At 46.2% G+C, this 12,026-nt stretch overlaps 1 pseudogene; it reads left to right on the top strand.

Moving 5' to 3' along the window:
* The first annotated feature begins 335 nt into the window (after nucleotides 1-335).
* Nucleotides 336-7,003, top strand: LOC122495990 (annotated as a pseudogene).
* The last annotated feature ends 5,023 nt before the right edge of the window (nucleotides 7,004-12,026 follow it).

Raw genomic sequence — 12,026 nt, 5'->3', positions numbered from 1 at the left:
TATGCTCCGTCCAGCCCCAGAACGGTGCTCAACAGGCAGTAGGCAACATAGGTGGCTGTGTTATTGTCTTCACCATCAGTTTGATCGACATAGTCAGATTCATCAGAGTCCGTTGATGGTCAGCACACACCCAAATTTGGAATCCGTTTAGGATTCAGCAGCTATGTAGAGACGAGTTCATCAGTTAACTAGTAGGTAGGTTCGATTAATTTGATTTCCGGAGCCATTTATGGCGGGGAGTGGATGGGCTTGTTTATCAGGGAAAGCTAGCTTCAGGCCCGAGGCGGTGGGTGCCGCATTTCCGCCTGGCACAGGGCAAAGTTCCAGTTCATGCGATGGAGGAAAACAGTCTGATCTTAACGACCACCTCCCGAGGGCCATCCATACCGTAAGGACTCTACAGATTTTATCACACTGATTCTTCACGATAATTCTTTGAGGTCAGCTGGATATGCCATTTCACACGTGGGAAAATGGAGCCCCAGGCTGAGTAGTTTTCTCAAGCTCGCACAGCTGACTGGCATACACGTTGACCGACTCCGAACACTCAGCTTCCTTCTGATTTCACAATTATCAACCAAAAGGAGAATCATTTTATGACGCCACCCGATTTTCCTATGTTAGCAATGCAGCTTCTTTCAGGAGACCTGGGGAAGGAAGACGGGATGGGAACCATCGGTTTCTTCGTCACTTCTCAAATTCAGTGTGCTCTCAACTAGCCTCCCTTTCCCACACTCCGTATTCTGTGCGCCCCTCCCCCAATTCTTCCTCTTCTGCAGCCCTTGTCCCACTTAGCGTCATCCACTGTCTTGCCCGTCTTCCCAGGCGGGAAACCAGGGGGGTCTCCTGGCTCCTTCACCATCAGCCTCCATTCTCATGCAGTTACCAAGTCCTCACTTTTCAGTCCTTAAAAGGCCTCTCCATGCTCACCACCTTTGCCCTAGTTTGGGTCTCATTGTTTTATGACCTGGATGATCTCAACCCTTCCCCAGTGGACTCCCAGCTTTCAGTCTCTCCCGCTGTGATCCATCCTTCATGTAGTCTGCAACATTTCTAAAGACAAATTCGGGCTTATCATTCCTTTACACTTGACCTTAGCCAAAAGGCCAAGAAGCGATGTTTATCATTCCTTTTAGTTCCTCCAGTTGCCTATCGGATAAAGTCTGAACGTCTGAACTCCTTATTGTGGCTTACAAGGCCATGGTCTGGAGTTTCCAGGATATTCACCCCAAAGTGAGCCACAGATTCCCCCTCCTCTGGGAACTGTTCCCTCTTCCATGCAGAATTGGGCTGCCAGTCACCATATTTGCAAAAATGTGACCTTACCTCTTAGCCATAGTAGATTGGACCAGGGGTAGTCCCATGACTGGAGCCGTACCAGTCAGAGTTCTCTCCCCAAGAAATTGGATTTGGAACCATAGAATTACTTTCTCTGTGCCTGAGTCTGTCTCATGTAAACTCTAGAGCTATGAGCAGGACAGGTGTTCTGTGACGTGAACTGGATTGTGCAGAATGCTTGTCTGGAGAGAGAGAGAAGGAAAGAGATGCACATCTACAGAGGGAAGCAGAGAAAAAGATGGAGAGTGAACACTGCCTGGACTCACCCTGACCTTCTACCTCCAAGTCTGAGTTCTTCCTGGCATCCTAGTGTGCCCCTGCCTTTGGGTCTTGAGAGATTTTCTGTTGCTTTTCTTTTTTTTAATGTTTTATTTATTTTTGAGACAGGGAGAGACAGAGCATGAACAGGGGAGGGTCAGAGAGAGGGAGACACAGAATCTGAAACAGGCTCCAGGTTCCGAGCTGTCAGCACAGAGCCCGATGCGGGGCTCGAACTGACAGACCGCGAGATCATGACCTGAGCTGAAGTCGGCAGCTCAACCAACTGAGCCACCCAGGCGCCCCTCCTGTTTCTTTATAGTAAAGTTTTCTCCTTGGCTTAAGCCAGCTTCAGTGGGTATTTACATGCTAATAAAGACCCAACTAATCTGACCCCGCCTTTCTTCCCCACATCTCCCACGAGCTCTTCCACCTTCCCTCTGTCCTTTCTGTGCTTTCTTCTTTTGCATCAGCCATGAAAGCATTCAATTCCTTACCCTTTGCTCCGCTTTCGTTACGCCGCCTTAGGTCATGCTCTTCCTTCTGCTTGGAATCCCCTTCCCTATCTTATTTGGTCTCAGATACTCTTACTTACCCTTTAAGGCTCTGTTCCTATGCTACTTCCCTCATGAAGCTTTGCGTTAGTCCTTCCTGGGGTCTCAAGGCTTTGTTCATACCCTGTTCTGGAGCTTGCCCTCTTGACTTCGTGTTTATATGTCTGCCTCCCCATTAGACTGTAAGCTCCCTGCGGGCAGGATGCAGTCTTCCTCATTTTCTCAATCCTACTGTCTGTAGCTCAACTTGTAGAATTTCTTACATATGTTGGCCAAAGGAGGGTCTGTGGCTCAAAGTTCTTGGCATAGACATGGTACATGGGTGAGGGGGTAGAGATGCCTTCAGAAGGAGCCCCAAGATGGGACTATTGCAGAAAGGGAAAGATAGGGAGCCTCAAGGAATCAAACCTGTACTCCCTCATTCTGGACTTCCCTCAAAGCACCCCATAGTCTCTGGCTTGACCTTGCTTCCTTTCTGGTCAGTAACTTAACATGGCCCCAGAATATTAGGGCCCCGTGGCTGACCTTGGGCACCCCAAAACTTGGCAATGAATGAACATTTGACATTGTTGTTTCTGTTCCCTCCTTTCAGATCCTCTCTCAGCCACCTGATAGGCCCACATTTCCTTCTGCCTATCCTTTCCCTTCCTCTTCTCTCCTCCCCCCTCCACTGCTATCTCCCACCTCTACCCCTAGACATGCCACTCTATCAGAATTCTTTCAGGACCCGTATCTTTGACATTTCACTTTATGAACTAATGAGAATTTATTATTTACTGTGCCAGGCAGTGAGCTACGTGCTCCCGGAGAGTTTGAGCCGGAAGGGGGACATTGTGTACCCGGCTCTGGTGTCCGATTCCCTGGGCTTGGATTCTGCTAGGAATAGGATTACTAATGGTTTCTAGGGGGCCCTGGGTGGTTGAGTTGGTTGGGCGTCTGGCTTTGGCTCAGGTTATGATTTTGTGGTCCATGAGTTCGAGCCCCACACCGGGCTCTATGCTGACAGCTCAGAACCTGGAGCGTGCTTGGGATTCCGTGCCTCCCTCTCTATCTGCCCCTCCTCCGCTCACGCTCTCTCTATCCCTCTCTCAAAAATAAATAAAAACATTAAAAATTTTTTTAATAAATAAATAAACAGTGCTTTCTACCTCAGGGTACTGTTATAAAATTTAATGCGCGTGAGGCACTCAGAAGAGCACCAAGCATACAGTAAGTGCTCAATAAGTTCTTATTCATGGGTAAAGATAACATTCCTCCAACTTGAAGACACATGGGCATCCTAAGGAAGCTAAATGATATGGTGACCCTTCAAACCGATATTGTTAAATATCTGTTCAAACTTTATTTAGGCAGTGGTTTGCAACCTTTAGCATACACCAGAATCATCTGGAGGGCTTTAAAGACAGCTGGGCCTCACCCCCAAAGTGTCTGATTCAGTAGGTCTTGTACTGCCTATGGGTTTACATTTCTTTTTTATTTTATTTTTAAGTTTCTAGTTATTTTATTGTTGTAAGAACACTTAACATGAGATGAGATCTACCCTCGCAACAAAGTTTTAAGTGTAGAATACAGTATTATTTTAGCATCATAGTATAATGTATTATACATTTTTAAATTTTTTATGTTTATTTATTTATTTTGAGAGAGAGAGAGAGAGAGAGCGCGCAAGCAGGGGAGGGGCAGAGAGAGAGAGGGAGAGAGAGAATCCCAGGCAGGCTCCCCGCAAGAGTCAGATGCTTGACCGACCGACCGAGCCACCCAGATGCCCCATATTATATGTTAATTATAGGCACAGTGTTGTAGAACAGATCTCTAGAGCTTATGCATCTTGGATGTGGAGACTTTATGCCCATTGATTAGCAACTCCCCATTTCCCCCTCTTCCCTGCCCGTAGTAAATAACCACAATTCTACTCTCGTTCTATGAGTTTGACCATTCCAGATAACTCATATAAGTGGAATGATGCAATACTTGTCTTTCTATGACTACTGACTTTCTATGACTACTATCATTTCTCCATTGTATGTTCTTGGCGTTCTTGTTAAAGATTAGTTGACCGTATATGTGTGGATACGTGTGATATACGTGTGATTTCTGGCTTCTCTATTCTGTCCCATTGGTCTATATGTTTTTTATGCCAGTCCATACTTTTTGGTTATTGTAACATATTTTGAAGTCAGGAAGTGTGATACTTTCAGCTTTGTTCTTTGTGTGTAAGATTGTTTTGGCAATTCTTGGTCTTTTGTGGTTCCATATGAATTTTAGTATTTGTTTATTTTTGTAAAAAATGCCATTGGGATTTTGATAGGGATTGCATTGAATCTGTAGATTGCTTAGGATAGTATGGAAGTTTTAACAATATTAAGTCTTCTAGTCCATGAACAGAGGATGTCTTTCTTGTATCTTCTTTAATGTCTTTCATCAGTGTTTTATAGTTTTCAAAATAGAAGTCTTTTACCTCCTTTGTTAAGTTTATTCCTAAGTATTTTTTCCTTTTTACTGCTATTATAAATGGAATTATTTTATTAATTTCCTTTTTCAGATAGTTCATTTTTAGTGTATAGAAATGCAACTGATTTTTGTATCTTGATTTTGTGTCCTGCAACTTTACTGAATTCCTTTATTCTAACGTGTGTGTGTGTGTGTGTGTGTGTGTGTGTGTGGTCTTTAGGGTTTTCTATATGTAATATCATGTCATCTGCTAACAGACATTTTCATTTCCTATTTCCTATTTGGATATCTTTTATTTCTTTTTCTTGCCTAATTGCTCTGGCTAAAACTTCTAGTACTATACTGAATAGAAGTAGCAAAGAGCCAGCCTCATTGCTTTGTTTCCTGGTCTTAGAGAAAAAGCTTTCAGTTTTTCACCATTGAGTATGATACTAGCTCTGATGAATACAGATGCAAAAATCCTCAGTAAAATACCAGCAAAGTGAATTTAACAGCACGTTAAAAAGATCATGCACCATACTTAAGTTGGATTTATTTCTGGGCTGCGACAATGGTTCAATATATGAAAATCAATTAATATGATACTTCACATTAACGAATGAAGGCTAAAAATCACATCATGATCTCAACAGATGCAGAAACAGTATTTGAATTATGTCCTTTTATGATAAAAACTCCCAAGAAACTGAGCATAGAAGGAAATTGCCTGAAAATAACACAAGTTATATAGGATTTGCATTTGTAACAAGTTACCAGATGATGCTGATTTGCTGGTCTGGGGACTAAACTTTAAGAACCACTTTTTTAGGGCTAAAACTAACAACACAGGTAACAACAGTTGGTGAGGACACAAAAAGAGGAGCCCTCTTACACTGCTGGTGGGAATGCAAACTGGTGTAGCCACTCTGGAAAACAATGTGGAGGTTCTTCACAAAGTTAAAAATAGAACTACCTATGACCTAGCAATTGCACTACTAGGTGTTTATCCAAAGGATACAAAATACTGATTCAAGGGTCACGTGCACCCGGATGTTTCTAGCAGCACTATCAACAATAGTCAAATTATGGAAAGAGCCCGAATGTCCATCAACTGATGAATGGATAAAGAAGATGTGGTGTACATGTGCGCGCGCGCACACACACACACACACACACACACACACACACAATGGAATATTACTCAGCCATCAAATAGAATGAAATCTTGCCATTTGCAATGATGTGGATGAAACTATAGTATATTATGCTAAGTGAAATAAGTCATTCAGAGAAGGACAAATACCATATGATTTCACTCATATGTAGAATTTAAGAAACAAAACAGACGGACATAGGGGAAGGGAAGGAAAACTAAAATAAGATACAAACAGAGAGGGAGGCAAACCATAAAAGACTCTTAATTGGAGAAAACAAACTAAACTGCTGGAGGGGAGGTGGGGGGATGGGCTCAATTGGTGACAGGCATTAAGAAGGGAACTTGTGATGAGCGCTGAGTGTTACATGTAAGTGATGGATCACTAAATTCTAGTCCTGAAACCAATACTACATAATATGTTAATTAACTTGAATTTAAATAAAATCGTGGAAGAAGAAGAAAAAAAGAACCATTTATTTACAGCCAGGCTTCACAACCTTGGTTGTACATCAGAAGCACTCAGAGAACTTTTTTTTTCATTTGAAGTTTATTTATTTTGAGAGTGAGAGCACAAGCAGGGGCGGGCAGAGAGAGGGGAGATCCCAAGCGGTCTCTGCGCTGACAGCACAGAGCCCAACGTGGGGCTCGAACCCACGAGCTGAGCTGTGAGATCATGACCTGAGCCGAAGGCAGACGCTTAACTGCCTGAGCCACCCAGATGCCTCGAGAACCACTCAGAGGACTTTTAAAAACAACCGATTTCTGAGCTGTATCCTCTGGAAATAAGTGAAGAGCAATCAAGTGAGGCCAAAGGCTATTTCTTTGGAGCTTGCCCTAGCAGGAGAATCAAACATTACCATCCTCTGCATTTGGTAGAGACTCAAAGGCAGGCTCTCGGAGCTCAGACCTAGTTTGCAGCGACACAGTTAAACGCACCAAGAAGGTTCAGATTGTGGGTAAATGCGGGACCCGTTATGGTGCCTCCCTCCGGAAAATGAAATAAGCCAGCATGCCAAGTACACTTGCTCCTTCTGTGGCAAAACCCAAGTGAAAAGACAAGCTGTGGGGATCTGGCATTGTGGTTTCTGCATGAAAACCGTAACAGGTGGTGCCTGGACCTATATCGCCATTTCTGCTGTCACAGTCAAGTCGGCCATCAGAAGACTGAAGGCGTTGAAAGACCAGTAGAAGCTTCACCATGTGAAGAAACATTGCTAGCCTATGATAAACCGGTTAATTTAAATAACAAAATTTAAAAGAGAGAGAGAGAGAGAGAGAGACTCAAAGTCAGGCAGAAGAGTGGAGGAAAAAAAGAAGGCTTTTAGGTATGCCGTATTCGGGGTTGTTGAGATGGGAAAGCTGGAAGGGGGCTGACCAGAAGTGGGGCATGCAATGTGATTGGTTAGGGGTGCATATTTGACTTTCCCTGGTTGATTTTCAGTTGGAAGCAGGGGCCAAAATTAGGAAAGCTGGCAGATAATAAGTACTGAGTGTTTGGGGCCAGTTGCTACAAAGGCTGTGTTGGTTTCCTGGGCTGGTTGCTGCAGATAGCGGGTCAGAATTCTATTGTCATATAAAGTCTGGCTGTTGTCCATTTGTATATTCAGTCTCTCAACCTAAACCAGTTGAATCAGAATTGCTGAGAGCAGGCTTAATTAAACACACACACACACACACACACACACACACACACACACACACTTTTTAAACTCTCCAAATGATTCCCATGAGAGTCAAGGTTAAGAAGCATGATTTCAAGAGAGAGCCTAAGTGCTCTGCAGGGTAGGGGTGGAGAGTGAGGAAGGACGGTGGTATTGCTTTTCCTTTCCTCCCTTCTCCCCAGGAATAAATCCCCTGGGTGAAGTGATTTGTGTGCTAACAACAGGTTAGTGATTGTCTTTGAACCTAGAGGCACTCTAGATGATGGATCCCCACCCCCAGGGCAGGAATTTACTGAAAATACGACAGCTAACAGTATTTGCCCTTTGTTTTACCATCTCTCATAGATTGGCTTCCACTGAAATTAGAATAAAAACCAAACTCCCCGGGACCTACATTGCCCCTGCCAGTTCTCTGGGCCCATCTCCTGCCCCTGTTCCCTCGGTCTCCACACTCCCCCTTTACCACCCCCAGGTCAGCCTGTTCCTGCCACAGGGTGTGGTCCTCTCCATGACCTTCTCTCCTCTCAGAGAAGCCTCCCCCAAGGCCTCTTGCTGGGGTACTTCTCACCTCTCTCAGTCCCTTTTAGTCCTGTTTCTCTATTTGCTTTGTAGCACTTACCTATCTGAAATTAATCAGAAATGAATCAGTGTGTATGTTTATTGCCTCTCTCTCCCAAAAGATCTCTCCCCTAAGGCAGAGATCTTGTCTGTCAACAAGACACAGCTGTATTCTTAGTGCTCGAAACATAATAGGTGCTCAGTAAACGTTTGTTGAGTGAATTAAGGGGGCCAGGACTTTGCTGGCCAGCCTTCTGTCGTTTACTAACTCTGTGACTTTGGGCCAATTTTCCCATCTATAAGAGGGAGAAGTGATACCTTCCTAGGCTTTCTTGCAGAGCTGCGGTCCTGGTGCAATCAAATTTCAGTGGATTTAAGCAGAAATGTGCTCTTCAGTGCGGGAGATGTTATCATTACATCTGCGTTTCAAAAGGACCTTCACCCAACATGATGGCTTACATGTCCGAGAGCAAGTCTGGTGAATGTAGGGATGTTTTGAGAGAATCAGGCACTTCCAGGTCCTCAAATGTTGCCACCCTAATCACCTCTGTGCCCAGAGCCAGTGAATGGGCTACCTTCCAACAGAATCTGTATCACCCGTGACAAGGGTGCTGTAATTTGGGGGGGGGAGTCACTTGGGTGAAATCAGTTGAACCAAGAGTGAGGGTGTGGCAGCCGAGTGTGTTCCCCTGTCCTGCTGGGAGAACCCGTGGGGGTGCTTAGGTGGGACAGCCTCCAGCTGTCCACCTGTGTCTCCCGCATGGCATTTGTGCCGAGACCACACTTGGACGGGGCTGCTCCCAGCCAGTGACTGAGCATGACAGAGATTCTGGAGTTGGGCAGTGCCTGCCCCGTGGGCCATCTTTGCTCGGGAGCTCCTCACTGCCTGGCCAAGACTTTCTCAGAGCTGCACTGCAGTCTGAGGTTATTATGTCTCGTATCCCTCCCTCTTGCTCTCCTGTCTCAGATGTCAGACCTGCACTGTGGTCTGAAACCTCTCCCTGCTTACTCCTGATTTCTCCCCTTTATCCTTTAGAAGCGGTTCCCGTAACATATTGCTGGTGCATCTGATCCCATTTTGGTGTCTGCTTCTGAGGAGACTCACCCTGACACAGAAGAGTTGGAGACAACCCTTTATTTCTCCCTGTAACCGTTCCCTCCTGGTTTTGATTTAGGCCCTGTAACAGCTTGCAAGGTATAAAAGTTTAATAAAGGAATCATCGATTAGGAACCCCCCCCCACCCCGCCCCGTCTCTTCCTCCTTTAATGGGGTCTGCAGCTTCACTGGTGGGAGTAAATACTACTCTTCCCATTCAGGGCCGAGGGAGGTGGCCCAAGGGCTGCTGGTAGAGAAGGGTCATGCAAATCACGGAAATGCATGCTTTGGGAAGTCCCCTCTTTTAGAATCCCCGGTGGACATATGCATCGTTGCCCTCAAGGCCAGCTCATCCTGGGATGGAAGCAGAACTTGGCAGAGAGGATTGGAAATAAAGGCAAAGTTGCCAAGTAGAACTAATCGATGACAGGGTGCAGGCAGAAGGCTAGGAGGAGGAAGCAGCAGTGCCTGGTGGACATTCTCCAGGGACAGTTCCCACTTGTCACCTGGAGGTATTCGGTAAGCACCTAAGTGCAGAAAATACTGCTTGAAGGGGTTGTCCAGAGCAAGTGAGAGAGGGGATCAACAGGACGTTCTGGTAGGGGTCTTGGGGAACTTCTAGCCCAGTGGATTTCAAACAGGTCCCTGGAGTTACCTCTGGGATTTCCTGGCAGGATGAGTGGGGGTCCCTGCGGATATGGGTTCCCTTGTCTTCCCATCCTTCAACCCAAACGGCTCCAACTGCAAAGGTTCTGCCTCTCAAAACCGAGTCTGAAACTGCTAATGTAGTGTCCCCTCAGAAAAATGGACGCCCAGAGAAGTCGCGTGACTGATCCAGGGTCACACAGCAAGCTAACAGCAAAGGTGGATGGGATTAGAACCCAGGGCCCTTCACTTTAGTGCTGTTCTCCTTCTGCTTCATAATGCCACCCCCGCAAGGAATCTGTAATTTCTGTGTCAGCTTAGTGGCTATGTCAGCTTGGACATAATCTGTCAAACTTATAGGCCAATACATCCAGCAGATGGTCAGGCTGGGGTTGGGTAGATGTGTCAGTTTGCTGTTTAGAGGAAAAAACCCAAAGCGATCTCCCTGCTTTTTCCTCAAGTTGTCACTTAGGCGTATGTTACTTCCCCTGACTCGCGGATACTTCAATCCGTCATCGGCCAAACGTTCCACTGCCGAGGCGGCGTCGAGTGGTGGGAACAGCACGGACTCGGGAGCCAGACAGATCTGGGGTGGAGCGCTGACTCCCACACCAGGGCCTTCTCAGATAAGTTCACGTGATCTTTTGGAGCCTCAGTTTCTGCATGTGTGTGATACGGAGAGCCTATGTTACAGGTTGCTTTGAGGATTCGAAATGATAGAAGTGAAGCACCTAGCCAGTGCCCAGCACATCGTAGGTGCTCCCTAATCGGTAGAAGGGTGGGAATGCTTGTCCTTATGACCCTTAAGGAGGCAGCGTAGAGGGGGACACAATGTATGTGGCGGTGAGGAGACAATGAGCTGCTAAGATGAGGGAGAAACAAATGTGATCAGTGGTTTAGGGGAGGAGGGACTTGCCTTGAAATTTTAAGGGATGGATGGTGGTTGGGGAGGTGGAGGTTACATGAGGAGGGGATAATAACATGAGCAAAGAGGCAGAGGGGGAAGAATCAGAGCCATGGAGTTATGGGGAGCAGACTCTGGTAAATCACCGGAGTGTCGGGAGAAGCCGAAGAAACCCACGTCATTGCTCCAACGGGGAGGAAGATCCTGTGCAGTGTAAGATGGTAAATTCTAGAAACAGTCCATTGTTCTTGATGTGCACTCTCAGATGGCTAAGAGCTGAGGAAGGAGTAAACCCCAGGCTTTCTCATTTTTGTATCTCTGGGCCTTTGCCCCAACCCCTAAGAGGTGAGGAAACCGAGCGCCAAAGGACTCCAGTGACTTCCCCAAAGTCACGCGGCTGGGAGTGGCAGAGTTGGACCCGTACCATCTGACTCCCCAGACCCGTCGTTCGTTCCAGTTGGACATTTCTTTGGTTTCTCTGTAGCGTGAAATGCGGGACTGGGCAGATAGATAAGAAATACTTGGGGAAAAGCAATAAATCTTGACTGCAGCTCAGATGAAGAGCAGATGCTACAACAGTGCTCTTCACCACTAAGTGCGCATTGAACCCCTCCAGGGAGCTTAAAAAAAAAAAAAAAAAAAAAAGGAATGTGGAAATCAGGCTCCAATGACCCGCTTGCATCAGTATCTCAGGCAGGGCCTGGGCATCCGTGGGTTTTAAGGCTCTGCAGGTGGTTCTAGCGTGCGGCCAGGACTGTGAGTCATCGAGCTGAACTTGTAATACACCTGGGCCAACCTACGTTGGCGTTTCTCAGAAGGGCTCCTGAATGGCGCGCCATCTGTATAACCCACACGCCCTTCCCCAGTCCTCTCACGGGCAGGCCGCGATCTCCCTCCCTCTCTCTTCTCCCGCCATATTGCCTCTTGATTTGGTCTTCGTACTCCTGGTGGTGACAAATCAAACCTCCCGGAACAATCAAAGGAGACCTGATCGTGGGTGAGCCATCTGGAGATCCTTTTTGGTTAGCTTGGACTTTGGGGAGGCTGAGGGGAAGAAAGTGGGAAATGACTCATCCTCCAGACGAAACACAAAAATGGTACTTATTCAAGAAGGGTTGTGGTACTTGGGCTGTAACTTTTCCTCCTGTTTCTCAGTGATTCCAGATGGTCCGTTTTCTCTTCTGCACCCCCGTGGCCACGCTCGCCGCCATGTGTAGGAGGCCCGGACTCTCTGGGCCACTCCTGTTTCAGTTTACAAAGTGAATCTGGTTTAACAATGCATGTCTGTAAAATGCTTTATGAGGACCCGAGAGAATTCGCACGGTGGTTATCTTTTACAATATTCTCTCTTTTATAGATGGGAACAGTAGAAGGAGTCAGTCCGTCACAAACCTTTATTGAACATTTGTTTCGCCTCAAATGGAGC

This window comes from Prionailurus bengalensis, chromosome F2 (genome assembly GCF_016509475.1).
Source record: "Prionailurus bengalensis isolate Pbe53 chromosome F2, Fcat_Pben_1.1_paternal_pri, whole genome shotgun sequence".
NCBI classification, from domain to species: domain Eukaryota; kingdom Metazoa; phylum Chordata; class Mammalia; order Carnivora; family Felidae; genus Prionailurus; species Prionailurus bengalensis.
This window is presented reverse-complemented; position numbering and strand designations above follow the sequence as displayed.